The sequence below is a fragment of the Clinocottus analis genome, unplaced genomic scaffold (assembly GCF_023055335.1).
Source record: "Clinocottus analis isolate CAN_PGR_092001 unplaced genomic scaffold, fCliAna1.0.p SCAF_3, whole genome shotgun sequence".
In the NCBI taxonomy this organism is placed as follows: Eukaryota; Metazoa; Chordata; class Actinopteri; order Perciformes; family Cottidae; genus Clinocottus; species Clinocottus analis.
The window spans coordinates 18,649,682-18,663,145 of record NW_027176042.1 but is presented as its reverse complement, the minus strand read 5'-3'; the positions used below and the strand labels follow the sequence as shown (position 1 = coordinate 18,663,145).

General features: G+C 45.9%; 1 protein-coding gene across 2 annotated transcripts in view; it reads right to left on the bottom strand.

Annotated features, from left to right (window-relative positions):
* The window catches only part of cbfa2t2 (CBFA2/RUNX1 partner transcriptional co-repressor 2), a 35,209-nt gene that overhangs the window by 17,646 nt on the left and 4,099 nt on the right, over positions 1-13,464 (bottom strand). Inside the window, exon 1 of one of the 2 annotated variants that reach the window (XM_068594573.1) lies at positions 3,346-3,814. The exons of the other annotated variant lie outside the window; for it this stretch is intronic. The gene's annotated coding sequence lies outside the window, so the exon portion shown is untranslated. Of the gene's footprint in view, positions 1-3,345; positions 3,815-13,464 lie in introns of those variants that run through there. 2 annotated transcript variants of the gene reach the window in all.

The window sequence follows — 13,464 nt, the reverse complement described above, 5'->3', positions numbered from 1 at the left end:
TTTCGGTCTTAGTTATGCAAATGATAGGAAAAACAAAACATTTGAATCCGTGCTTCCTCAGAAGAAGATAGAAGGAAAGGAAGAGAGGAAATAATGACTATGACAGACAGTACATGCAGAGAGGCTGCAACACCCATTTTGTGTCCACCCACACACTTAACAACAGCAGCGCATACATTTATTTTTTGCTCTCGCATGTCCTCCAAAGCATCAACGTTTGCCTTTTGGGTTTTTCCATTTGGAAAATAACAGTCTTTCCAGGAAAGTCTGAATGCATCCTGTTGCCTCGGTTTTTCACAGATGCTCGCAAAACGCCAATGTCCCTTCTGTTTGTCTGCGCCTCCGTGGTTAAATGTTGGAAAATTCAAGTTAAAGACATCCCTACATAATTTGTGATATTAACGCTCCAATAACTCTGTTATGTCAAAGGGTAGCTATAGTGCTGAACAAACAACTCAATCTGGTACCTCTGTGCAGACTGAAAGGCACATCTCAACACTTGTCCAAACCCAAATATAAAACTCAAGGCAGCAATTTTAAGCCAACAAGTTTAGACAAACCAAGTACATGCAACCAATAATTGAAGAAAGTTGCACTGGCTCGCGAGCGTAAAAAAGGCACAGATGTTTTTTTTCCTCGGCAATCGGTGGACTCGACATGAGCTAAACGGCTAACATTCGGTAGCCAGTGGGGCGCTCATGTGGCTCTGTGTCTGCTCGATGAGCGAGTCGGCAACCGTTAGCTAACGTGTTAGCAGCTGTGTTTTTGTGAGATTGTTATTTTGAAGGGGGGCGGAAGATGATTCATGCCGCTTAAGAGATCAAGTTGAACTTTTAAATGTTCCCATGTGTTTTGTTTGATGTATTATTCTTGCATTTACGCAGAACTCAAAGACCTTGAATTTTTTTTTGTTTGAAGAATTCGACTGAGCGTTTTTGAGAATGTGCTGATACTCTTCCCCTCTCTGACCACACAAGCCCAGTAAAAAGAGTGCTTGTCTTGGGTCACTGAGCGGGTCTCCCTGGCCAGTAAAGAGTCACTAGACCCCGGGAAAAGACCTTTACTCATGCACTTGGCACTTAGGAGAGGCGATCCCATACAATGTCAATGGGGTTACAATAAGGGAGATGGAGGGGGCTCGCAGGTGGTTAGATGCTCATTGACACAGATACAGGTCTGCGCGCTTGCTAACCCCCACACCGCTACACACACACACACACACACACACAGCCATTTATAATGTCAGGAGACGCTCCGAGTGATGAAATGATCTTTCATTGCGCCACTTGTAGTGACTGAGCTGTTTCTGTTGAGTAAATGACCCAACACATTCATGTCCACACTCATATACACAGACACATGAGCGAGCACACACATTCAAACCTTTCATTGAAGCCCTCGGGGGCCAGATATCACAGTCCTCGCCACTGGAACTAATAGAGCACTTCCTGCTTTTTGACGCAGCTGCTCTATTCTGTGTGCATGTGAACATGTGTGTGTGTGTGTTGAAAAAGTGGGGGTTTTCTGTGCATGAATTCTTCAGATAATAGCACGGCGAGCAAGGGTCACGGTGGTCTGTTTCTCCCATTTTTTTTTTGCTAAACTTTCGAGGAGATAAACCCACAGCTGAGCGGGAGGTCAGAAAGAAGAGGAGAGCAACCTTGTTCTTGTCGGCAGACACAGTGTCTACAAGACACCAGGCACACACCTCCGTAGACTCAACACTGCACGTATCTAGTGTGCTATCAACAACTTCAAAGCCGCAAGAATCCATGACAAACAGCCAACCCCCCTGATAGGAATGAGCGGAGGCGAAATACAATTTCAGAGTAATATAAATGTCACATCCTTGATCGTCGTGCAATCACAAAGACTCGCACACGGACGCACAAGCAGTGCCTGCTGTCAGGAGCGTGACAGAGTCCAGCAGACCAGACAGGGGTCTCTGGTTTGAGACTGTGCAGCCTACAGTTAGTCGCTCCTATCTCCCTCATGGACTGGTCTGGCCTGGCCAAACACTAGCCAGGTCTCTCTGCCTTTTCTCTGTCTGCTGCTCCCTCACACACCTCCTCCCTCTGGGCACAAAAACAAGATTTTTTTCTTGAAAAGTAGCTTAACATGCATGGGGTGAAAAGAAGAAAAAAAGAAAGTTACCTATATTTGAAAAAAAAAAGGTATTTTAACGTAACTCTGGTTACTTAAACACAACGTGCATAGTGCAACAATCTGACATTTGCACTCCTTTAGAATCCACATTCCCACTGCTATCTGTGTTGTGTAACATGTAGGCGCAGCGTGAAAGACAGAGACGGCACTTCCCCATCCTCTTCCCATATGTCTGGGATACTGTACAACAGATGCACACACAGTCTTCTCTCCACCTATTTTCTGCTCTGCGTGCCGTCTGGAAACAACGGATTACTATCGGAGTGAATGACAGCTGAGCGAGATGAGCCCCTTTCACACGTGGAGCCAATCAAGCTGCTGTGTTTATTTATCCGGTTGAGGTAGCAGTTTTTTTTTTATGTTAACCTAGAAGTACTACAATTGGAGGAGGAGTGATGGGGGTTGGCGGGGAGAAAAGGTCTGCTCCCGCATAACATAATCATTCCGGGTGGATTTGACGTTGCTTCTGCTCGCCACACTTGGAAGCAAACGGGGGGGGATTAGGAGCAAGATGAAAAATAAAGGAACAACAGATGGCTTCACGTTTTGGCTGCTAGACCTGGGAATGTATCTGCTTTGGTGTTTACGAAAAGATGAGTTTTCAGGAAAAAATAAATACTAAAACCGCAGAGGTCAGATGGCCACAACATTAAAAAAAAATTAAATCTTCTTTGGATGTTACCACATGATGCCAAACACTGCAATTTGCCACAGTGTTTATGACTTGATTTAGTGGATGTGTGAGAAAAACTGGAAAAAAGGGGAACATTTAAACTAACTCCATGCAGAGAAATGATTCCTCAGAAATAATCTCAAAAGAGATGGAACATATAAAAGCTTCTTTGACAAGATTACAAGAGCAATCAGTATTTTGTCCGTATGGCAACAGACATTTAAGTCCACTGGTAAAGGAAGCAGGCAGACAAATTCATCCCTCCTACCTCAGTAGATAAGGATGAAGAGATAAGAGGAAAGGATGAGGCACCATCTGTACAGCAGTACAGAACAGCTCTGGGAATTAGGCTGGAACAGTCACACACACACACACACACATATACACACACACTTAAATGCACCGTTTGCAAATGCACACACGCTCACAAATAGAAATACATGAAAATACACACAGAAAAATGCAGACACAAATTCCACATTGCGATCCCCGCTCCTCTCTCCTACCTCAACTCTAGTAGAGTCAACTCCTCAGTCCTTGGGGGGTGGGGGGGGAGTCAGCTGCCGTGGCGAGGTTCTGCTTTCTTATCCTTTTTTGTCTCTTTCTGTGACTCCACGCCTTCATATGTCAGGCATGTGTTTGCATTCCCACATATGTGAGCTCCAGTGTGGCGAAGGCCAGAGCCAGAGACACAGATGGCACCCAGATGGAGACAGATCACCGAGTAGACCAGCGCAAACGCTGCCACTACTCTCTCTCTCTCTCTCTCTTACTTTCTGTCCGTGTCTTTTGTTGCTTCTCTTTCTCTCATGTGACGCGACCTCCTTCCCTCAATCTGCCGCCGCTGCTGTGTTTGTTTTCTTCAACTCTCTGCTCTCTCAGTGAATTTGCGTCCGCTCTTCCGCTCTCTCTCTCCAGCTCTGAGCCTCCCACCCTTCTCAATCGCTGCCTTTCCACTCTAGCTCCTCCCCTGTTTTCCCACACACTGTCCTCTCCTCTGTTTTCATGGGCCGGGTGCAACGGCGACGTAGCACCCCCCCCCCCCCATCCACCCCATACACCCTCCCCTCTGTCTCCTCCCCTCTCCTCCCGTCCCCCTGTGGATCCTGGCCAATCATCCTCTGCTGACAAGCTCTATTCAACCTGCATTCACCGGCAATGGCCCCTGCAATTAACATAACTAATTGCTTTGGCACCTAAAGGCTAAACAAGAGGCCGTGCCAAGAGAGACAAAAGTGTGTGTCCGTGCATGTGTGTGTGTGTGTGTGGGGGGGGTCCTCTGCAACCCCACTCCTTATCAACCTCCCCTCCACCCCTTGAAAAGAAGAGAGGATCTCCCTTTTTAAAATGTTTTCATACCATCTACCCCCTCCTTGCAGGCTCTTTCATTGAAGCCCTCTTTTGTCTCAGCTCCTTAATGCGGCGCTCGGCGCTGCCTCGCCAGCCAGCCCATTGGGGGACACTTGAGGATCATGAATGAGTTATTCTTCTCTCCTCTTCGACTCTCTCGTCCCCCTCGCGCTCCGTCTTCACTGAGTTAAACTTAAATCACCGGCTGATTTATGCCCGGCCTCGCGCTCAAGTGCTCCTGGAGACACAAAGCAGGTTAAGACAATAGGGGCCCCGGCTGAAATCGGGCGGGCCTGCGAGCCTTTATTCACCCCCGACACTCTACTTCTAGAAAGTAAAGAAGATGCTGCTCAGTTCATTCCACGCCTGGGGTGAACAAGGCATTAATCTGCTTTTAATTAGACGGCCGACAAAACCGAGAGAACGGGATCAACGTGTGAGAATCCACAGGCACATGGCCGTGTAAACAAACAAGAAAATGGTGTCGGATAAATACCAACAGTTCGCCACTCATCTTTGCCCTCTGCACGTATAAAACAGCACCGAATAACCTTAAGAGGTCATCTTTATTTCCGTTCTGTCCTTAAGGAACACATGTAGACTCCACAATGACGTGATATCTAATTGTTTGTAAGCACACAGAAAATAGCTTATTGTGGGATGCTATATTATGCTGGGTTGAAATAGACATGAACTGAATAATCACCCATAATAACCTCTAGTTCCCCTCCTCTCTCCTTGTAGGCCTGCTTTATTCAGGGTGCATCTGGTCAGCCAGCAGGCTCAGAGGCAGGGCCAGGTGGCTGTGAGGGAGGGAGGGAGAGAGGAATGAGGATGGCCTCGCTCATACTGTAACCCACATGCTATTGTAGCACATGAGCTGCTACTGACACTAATGATAGACAAACGCGACAAGCAGATTGAGATTAAAACCCAGGTGGAATTGCAGACAGGTGGCACCCATCATCAGGGTCCTTTGCCTTTTTCTCCACCGAAACTGAACGCTAAATTATTAAATCCTCTGATTTTCAACTTGAGATATATGGGAACTTGCAGGAAGTACAACGTTTCTGCAGTGACACTCATTCTAATGAAGATGAGAAACATCATTTTCCACCTCCAGCTGTCACGCGTTTCCAATCATCTTATAGTGAAAAAGAAAAATCGCCGGTACGATCAACTCTTCTCGATAAATTGTTTAGTCTAAACGCTGTCAAAACGTGTTTAAAGGCTTAGCAGGCGTCAGCTGAGCCTTTAAACGCAATAATCTGCCACTTCAACTGAACTTCCTGGATCGTATTTCACATGATGTCTCACCGCCGCTACCTGACGCAACGGCACGCCCCTCAGCCACGCTGCCCCGTGCACATGGTTAAACGCAGGCCAGTGTTCCGAATCTCTGCTTACACTTAAAGGAAACGAGAGCAGCTGGTTGTCATTAGCCGAGTTTCCATTCGATTGTCAAGAGAAACGTTGCAACAACAAAAAAAAAAGAGAAGAAAATGCAAATGAGGCATGTTTTTTTTATCAACTGTTTTGCAGCGAACAAACTCGGGCTCCAGCGGAGTCTGGTGATGAGTTGGTGGGACCGGCTGCACGTGGCTTTAATGCTCCGGGAAACAGAAGAGAAGAAGTTGAAGAAATCCAGAAAAACCAATCGCTTTGGTCGATTTGCAAGAGAGAAAAGTGGGGAAGGTCAGATGGAATTTGCTTTGCAAAGTTTTAATTGTTCTAAGCAAATGTTTTCTTCTTTTTCCATATATTTTCATGAGAAAATCCCTCACTTTCCCCTATTCAAAACGTCTCTTGCAGCACTTTGAAGTGCATCGGCCTGGAGTCTGAGCGGCTTCTTTCAAGACCAAACAAGGAGTCCAAACAATACTATGCACACAATACTATGAGCGCATACTGTATGGATTCCTTTTCACTGTAGCTGCTAAAGCCGCACGCAGCTGTTTGCCATTGTGTGTATGCGAGTGAGATAAAGAGCGGGAGAGCGAGAGAGAGAGAGGGAGAGAGCAAGAGAGTACGCAGCATCTGTTTCTGTTCACACGCTCCCTCGCCAAACTTCCACTTTTAGAAAAAGTAAACAGCATTTTTTTTTTTAGAGAGAGAACAAGAAGGAATGGTGGATTTTAATACTCGGGGATTGAGTAAACGAGATAGGAATCGCCTAAATCGGAGCACAAGTTTTCAATGTTTCTAGGTTCCGTGTATTATGTGTGGATATCCATTGAAATGCATATGCATTGACTTTTCAGCTACGCAATTTGTATCCATTTTATTTTCATCTCGGCGAGTAAAAACTATACTGGCCCCAGCCTCATGATATTTCATGCAGGAGGAAAACTCGAAACTCGAATTGACAACAAACTCCATTCATTCACTTTTACCTCCTCCTTACCTCCTCCTGAATGCACATGTGTTTATAGTTAAATTTGTGTTTTCTAAAAAGGTGCCATTATCATGACAATGGACGCTGCCCACGGCTGCAGGAATGGCATACAGAAGCTGTTGCATGTGCTGAGAGTGGGAGTTCGATGTGTAAACGGGGGGGTGTCATTGACCCTGAATAGCTGCGCTTTCACACCGACAATAGCGGCACGGCACAACAACAACATCAAGGGGCTCTGCTGATGTGGGCGTGTTGCAACAGGTAAAGAGGATGAATTACCAGGAATTACAAAAGCAGCAAATCATCACAATAAAAGAAGGTAAACGGCACAGGGATTCTGTAGAATGCTTTGCATGCACGCAGATATCCAATTGGGTCACGTCATGCATTCACGAATGACTGCAAAAAAACAACAAAAAAACCCTGCAGATTTTACCAGTCCCACGAATTCAGATGGGCATCCCAATCCATGCTTTGATATTTTCATCAGCAGTCTTCCAGTGTAGCTATAGCGTCAAGATGGAAATCAGGAAGTGCGAGATATCCTCTGATGAAACGACGTCTCCATGGCCACCGGTCACATCAGCGCCGCGAGGCGAGAGAAAATATAAACTCCGCTTTCAACACTTACTGTGCAACTGGAATCATAGAAGGACATAGATGTCGGGAAGGCAATACATGCCCACACACGGTGAGAGCATTTTGCACCCCAGCACTCAGTGATCGGCTTGAAAGGGGTAAAGTGGATGATGGGATTTTCACTGGGAGAGTTTCCGTGTGAAACGATGGAGATTCTTATAAAAGAAGAAGAAAGAAAAAAGCAATCCTGTCCTGCTGCTTTGTATTTCCCCCCCCCAGCCGCAGCTTACTGCCGTCACAAGCTTTCCCACTTCACTGAGTTGAGTCAATCTTTGTGACATTTTGTGAATGCGGCCTTATCAGTTATCAACCACGTGATCGTACAGTGTTGAAAGTGAGCCAGAACAGCTAATTCTGGTCCAACTCCCACCGACCTCGATTTCCCTGGCCTCAGATCTCCAGAGGATCCACCGAGTTCAGAGAAGCAGCACACATAAAAGACAGGCTGGCTTTGTATGGCCTCTCGATGGCTTATGTTTTATGATGACAGACAGTTGCCACATGTATGCATGAAGAAAATATAGCACTGAAGAACTAGAAGAAACGACACCAAATGGGTTAAAAAAATCTGTTTTTCTCGGTTTAACGACCAATGAGGTCGCTGAATATGCGACGTGGCTGCTTATAAATGAAGACCGGAGTCAACAGTGGCGGACGCGATGCAATAATAACGGCTTTCGATGCCTGGAAATGCTGAAAAATGGCAAAACATTGGTTTAGTGTTATAAATTTGTCACATACCCGGATGCCTTTCTCCCTCTCTCTAATACAAAGTTCTCGTTTGGTTAATTATCCACGTTGTTGCTATTTTTCCCACCAAGGCGCATCCCACCCCCCGTCCCCCCCAATCAAACCATTTTACCAGCATGACTCCCCTCCCTCTCCTTCCCCTCTTTCCCTGCATCACTGTTCAGACTCCTGATGTTCCCTAATCTGATGCAGCCATAGATTCCCCTGTCTGATCACGCATAGCCACATTTTCCATTACATCTTCAACAGCATATTTATCTAATTGGGACACGTTATAATCCAGGTCCATGTCAGTCTGGAGGACCATTTACTGTAAGAAAAAACTACATAAAAGTGGTCATATACGACGATTCTCGGTAGTGATGAGGGCTAACGGGAGGGCTATGTTCTCTCAGATAAATGATAGGCCATATAGACCAAAAAGCAATTTTACGGTATGTGTTGCTTCTGGACACTTTAAAAAGTATTACTGGCGGATGGCGAGAGGAAATATGAGGTTCCGAGAACATGACGCACTCACGCACACACACACACACGCTTTTGCGTCTACTTCATCGTTCTCAAACAAAAAAAAACAACATTTCAATGCATTTTTCTTAGTCAACTTAGCAAACAAACAAAAGCGTCACGCGATAAACAAATTGGGAGCCGCTCATCCAAAAAGCCGCTCCACTGAGCTACTGGAGGTCTAGAAATCCTCAGGGAACTTTTTAATAGCAGTCGGCAAACCACAAAACGGTTCTGGTAAGCAGTGCGGCCGAGCTCACAAACATGCCTGGTGGCACAGGCTGAGTTTCCAGGGCTTCTAATTCTGGGCCTGTTTTTGTTTGTCACTCAGTATGTGGTTCAAAAGTAGCCAATCACGGGAGTGTTGAGAAATGTGACGAGATGAACCTACGCCACGGCTTCAAATACGTCGGGGAAGTTTGCTTCCTCGGGGGCCGGGAGGGATTTTGTGTTTGACGTTGGTCTCCAGAAACGTTTACGGTGAAAAACCCATCAGAGCGGCGAAGGAATTGCGGCCTGCGGCGAGCTGCCGTGCAACGTTTATGAAAAGCCGCGTGCAGTTTTGACTCCGGGTCGAAGTGCAGCCAAAGTAAAAGTTGGGGAAAGTTTAACTGCCAGCCAATCAGCAAGCACGGTGCCGTGACTCCTGGTTCGGCCATGTTCACCGACTTTGCAAATAATTTCTCGTTATGAACACACGAATGTCTCCGGACCGCAGAAAAATATAACTCTTAAGGGAAGCCACACTTTGACCGCTGCCCGCTGTGTATCAGTGTGTATCCATTTCTGACGGTAGCTGATGTACAGACAAGATCAGATAATCCTTTATTAGTCCCACAGCGGGGACATTCACGTGATCACAGCAGCATAAAGTGCAGTGCAACACAAAAGACATAGTAAAAAAGAAACAATATCCAATAAGTTAAAAAAAAACAAAAAAACATTTGTTCGAGCCAGTTATGTTGACATGGAACAAATTGATTCCTTGCGTGTGTGTGTGTGTGTGTTTGTGAGTTTTTGAATGAAACATTTGCTTAACCGCTCTTTTGAATATGTATGCTGTTGCCATAGTGCATTTCCGCAATCCACATTTCTTGGCACGTCAATGCCACCAACTGTACAAACTACATTTGCATCCTCATGCAGCACAAGAGCGAGCACCAAGAGTAGTAAACAATGTTCCTGAGGTGACGGTACACACGCCACGATGCCCCCCTTTTTTTTTTTTTTTACACATCCTACTGCAACTGTATGTTTTTGTTGGTCAACATTGCTGACGTATATAAGAAGGAGGGTCGTCTGCATACGAGACTCATTCACAACTCATTCAGAGGACAAATGGGTGGCTGGTCAGTAGGGAATGGGGGGTTTCCACGGTGCTCTGACACAAAACAACCAGCGACTGGTACTTTACCCCCTCCTGACATCCCACTGGCCCAAAACACGCCCCCCCTCTTTCCCCACAGTCCAACGACCCGCCCTTGCCCCCCTTCCCCTCCCTCTCCTGTCCATCCATCCCACGACTATTGTGCCCTCCTTTTCAGGCATCCCCATATCACCCAAAACAAATGGGTCCCGTATTTTCCCTTCTCTCCTCCTCCCCCTTCACTCTCTCATTTTCTCCCTCTCTTTCTCCCTCTCTCTCTCTCTCTCTCTCTCTGCCGATGAAAGGCAGGCATTGAGCCGGCGGTGGCATTCCAAAACCTCAGGCCTCGGCTCCAGTGTGTCTGGCTATTCAACACTGCTGGGAGCCATTAGTTTAAGTAAGGTCTGACCCGCCTACTCACCCACGGAAAACCCTCAGATCTCCTGTTACACTCGGCACACAGAGGGGAGACACACGGCTGCTCTCAGGGCGCAGCGAGTGTGTGTGTGTGTGTGTGTGTGTGTGTATAAACACAAGACGGGGACAAATAGAGACGGGTAAATATAAGAAGTGGGGGTACGTGAGAGGGAGTTTTATGAGCGAAAGGGAAAGTGAGTGTTAGTGTGTTGGTATGAGAGCGAGAGAAAGAGAGAGAATGAGCGAGTGGCTGCATGTGTGCTTAAAATTTATGAGCGGTGGGTCTCATGCTCACTTGGCTGCATCTTCCTGAAGTTTCCACACAAGGAGGCCAAGTGCGTAGCCAGACGCCAAACCCTCCTCACCAATAACTCCCCTTAAACGATATTCAACAACCAGCGCACTTTTCAAAGTCGCTCCAGTCGCTCTCTTGTTTAACTTATGTACCAGATACACTGTCGGGGATATCCATCCATGGCCCTCGCAGTTTAAACCTTTAAATGCTGCAATTTGACTAATTGGAAAATGATACCGCGCATCAGAACTTGCCAGCCTCACCCAATTGTTGGCACATAAAAATGAAGAGTGCTCATAAACAACTCTTGGTCCGGGAGTATTGTGTTAAAAGAGATGGTGCTCGCTAAGATGTGGACCAGCCCACACACACACACACACACACAGCGAAAAACTACGCACTGGACATTCCTCTTAGTACAACAGGCTTTGATTTAATGACAGTAGGCGCACTGTGTATTGTTCCCAGCTGGCCAGTAAAAGATTTGTGACTTTGCCACCTTTTTTTTTTATTGGGAATTAATCATAGTCCAAAACTGACATTTTAATCACATCATTTATGTGTTATTCACATCTTGTTCGAGGGTGACAGCTTAAGACAAACCATAGACTGGGCATAAGAAGTGGGCGTCGTCACCGTGATGTCACTCATTGGCTCCTTGACTAAGGTTTGAAACCTCCAGTTCGACCTTTTCATCATCTTGGCATTTGGCGGTCACCATATTGGTTTTTTTCTCCAACCAGAAGTGAGACGAGAGGGTGGAGCTAAGTATAATAAGATTTCTTGTAGGTGACCTAAATGTGACACTGTGAGAGTTAAAGTTCAGTCAAACAGAGAAAAGCTCCTCCTTTGATAGCAAGCTGTCAATCACAAGCTAGCAACATCATCTTGCTTTATCGTAAAAGAGGAACACAATTTACTAAACAAGCTGTATTGAAGAAGACTTGAAGCGATTGAGACCATAAACCCATGTTTACAATGTTTACTGAGGTAATAAATCAAGTGAGAAGTCGAGTAATTCTCACGTAGACTTCTATACAATCTGACTTCTTTTTGCAGCAATATGAGTCACCCTGTGATGGCCAACTGAAAGAATGAAAGTTTAAAGCACATCTGCACTGGCTTCACCTTTCATAACCAGAGAATTGATCAGTTTTAGTAGCTTGACTTGACTTTTTTTGCCCTTGAGTGCAAGACACATCAAGCCTTAAGAGTGACCTACAAAAAAAAATCTCAAAACGCAAGACCATGGATGTCTTTCTAATATAAATTGTATTATGATAAAACAACAAAGCCCACTCTTGTCGAAGCCATTAAGCCGAGCTGCTATAATAAAAAGCACATCACCAGCAGGCGACGTAAAGGAAAGCCGTCTTTACTGAAAGGCAGGCGATGGCAACACCACCTGCAATATAATGTTACTTCATCACTTTGTACTTTTGCTGTTTGTACTTTTTCCTGTGTGTGTGTGTGTGTGTGTGTGTGTGAGAGAAGCTTCATGCTACCAGCGGCTCATTCTATATAAACCTTCCAAATCTCCCTTTTTTTCCTCTCCCCGAGGCTGTAGGAGCAGCTGTGTTGTTCTCTTCCCTGGCAATAGCACACCTGTGATCTGCAGGTGGTTCATCTGGCAGCAGAGCCGGGAACACCTGGCCCGGCAGAGATAGAGCCTCTGGGCTTCGCTCGATGTGTGTGTTTATGTGCGCACGTCATACTTTTTGAGGTTTCTGAAGGGCTCAATTCAAGCTGAAGGAAGATAACGGCTGGCTCTGTTCACACACACACACACACACACACACACACATACATACAGACACACACCCCAAGGTGAAGCCTCAGGGTTGTTTGGGCTTGTCAATGTTGCAATACAATCCTCAAAATGTGTGTAATTGAGACAAGGTGTATTTAAAGTTCCACCTGTCTTTTTTTTTTATTTCAAGACACAACTATCAAACTAAATCTCCTCTTGTCTTTCAAAAGTGGTCACCGAACGGCTACAAAACCAAACATCTCCGACGAGCACGGCAGCCGACTGCGGGGAGCACCTGCTCGGCTCGTTGCTCCGCGGACCCACCGCGGGCACAACGTGTCGCTACAGCGCTCGGGCGAGAACAAAACCAGCAAAAGACAACAAGCAGAGACACCAGCTGAGGACAAGGCACATAAACAACAGCACAGAGAACACATTCCGACCCCCGGGAGCAAGAGCAGGCGGAGTGCCGCGCGAGTGCACGTGCGCGGCAAGAGAGCCGGTCCCGGTCCGCGACAGCACGAGGCACGGCAGGAGTGAAACCAGAGACGGGACAGACGAGGTGAACTTGACAAGAGTCACAGCGATCATAAAACTGACTCTTGAGAGCTCGGGACTGATATAGGCTTATACGATCCTCTGTTGCAGTTACTCTGTGTGTGTGTGTGTGTGTGTGTGTGTGTGTGTGTGTGTCGGTGTGTGTGTTATAAAGTGAGAGTAGGCCAAGGCCTCGCATCAACTGCATGTTGCATGTGCTTGGCATAAATATTACACGTGTTTCGGCTAGTAGGGAGAGAAATAGCTTTGGGTCTTGGCTCATATAGAGTACCGATCAGATTCCAGTGCTTAGTCAATAACTTCCTAATTTCAAAAAAAAAAAAATGCAACAAATGAATATATAAATATTTTATTACTGAATTGTTATTATCAAAATAATAAGTTCACAAGAAACTTGGTCAAAAGTCTCCAAAGTGAAGCGGGATTACAATGTAATACATATATGATACTATTACTTTAATACAGCTGGTGAAAATGAAGAGGGAAATGACACATGAAAAGAGGGAGGAGGGGGTGGGGGGGGGGCAGCAGGGTTTTAATAATAAGTGTGACATTGACTATATCTTGTTAAACCATGAACTGAGACTTCTCTCCCAGA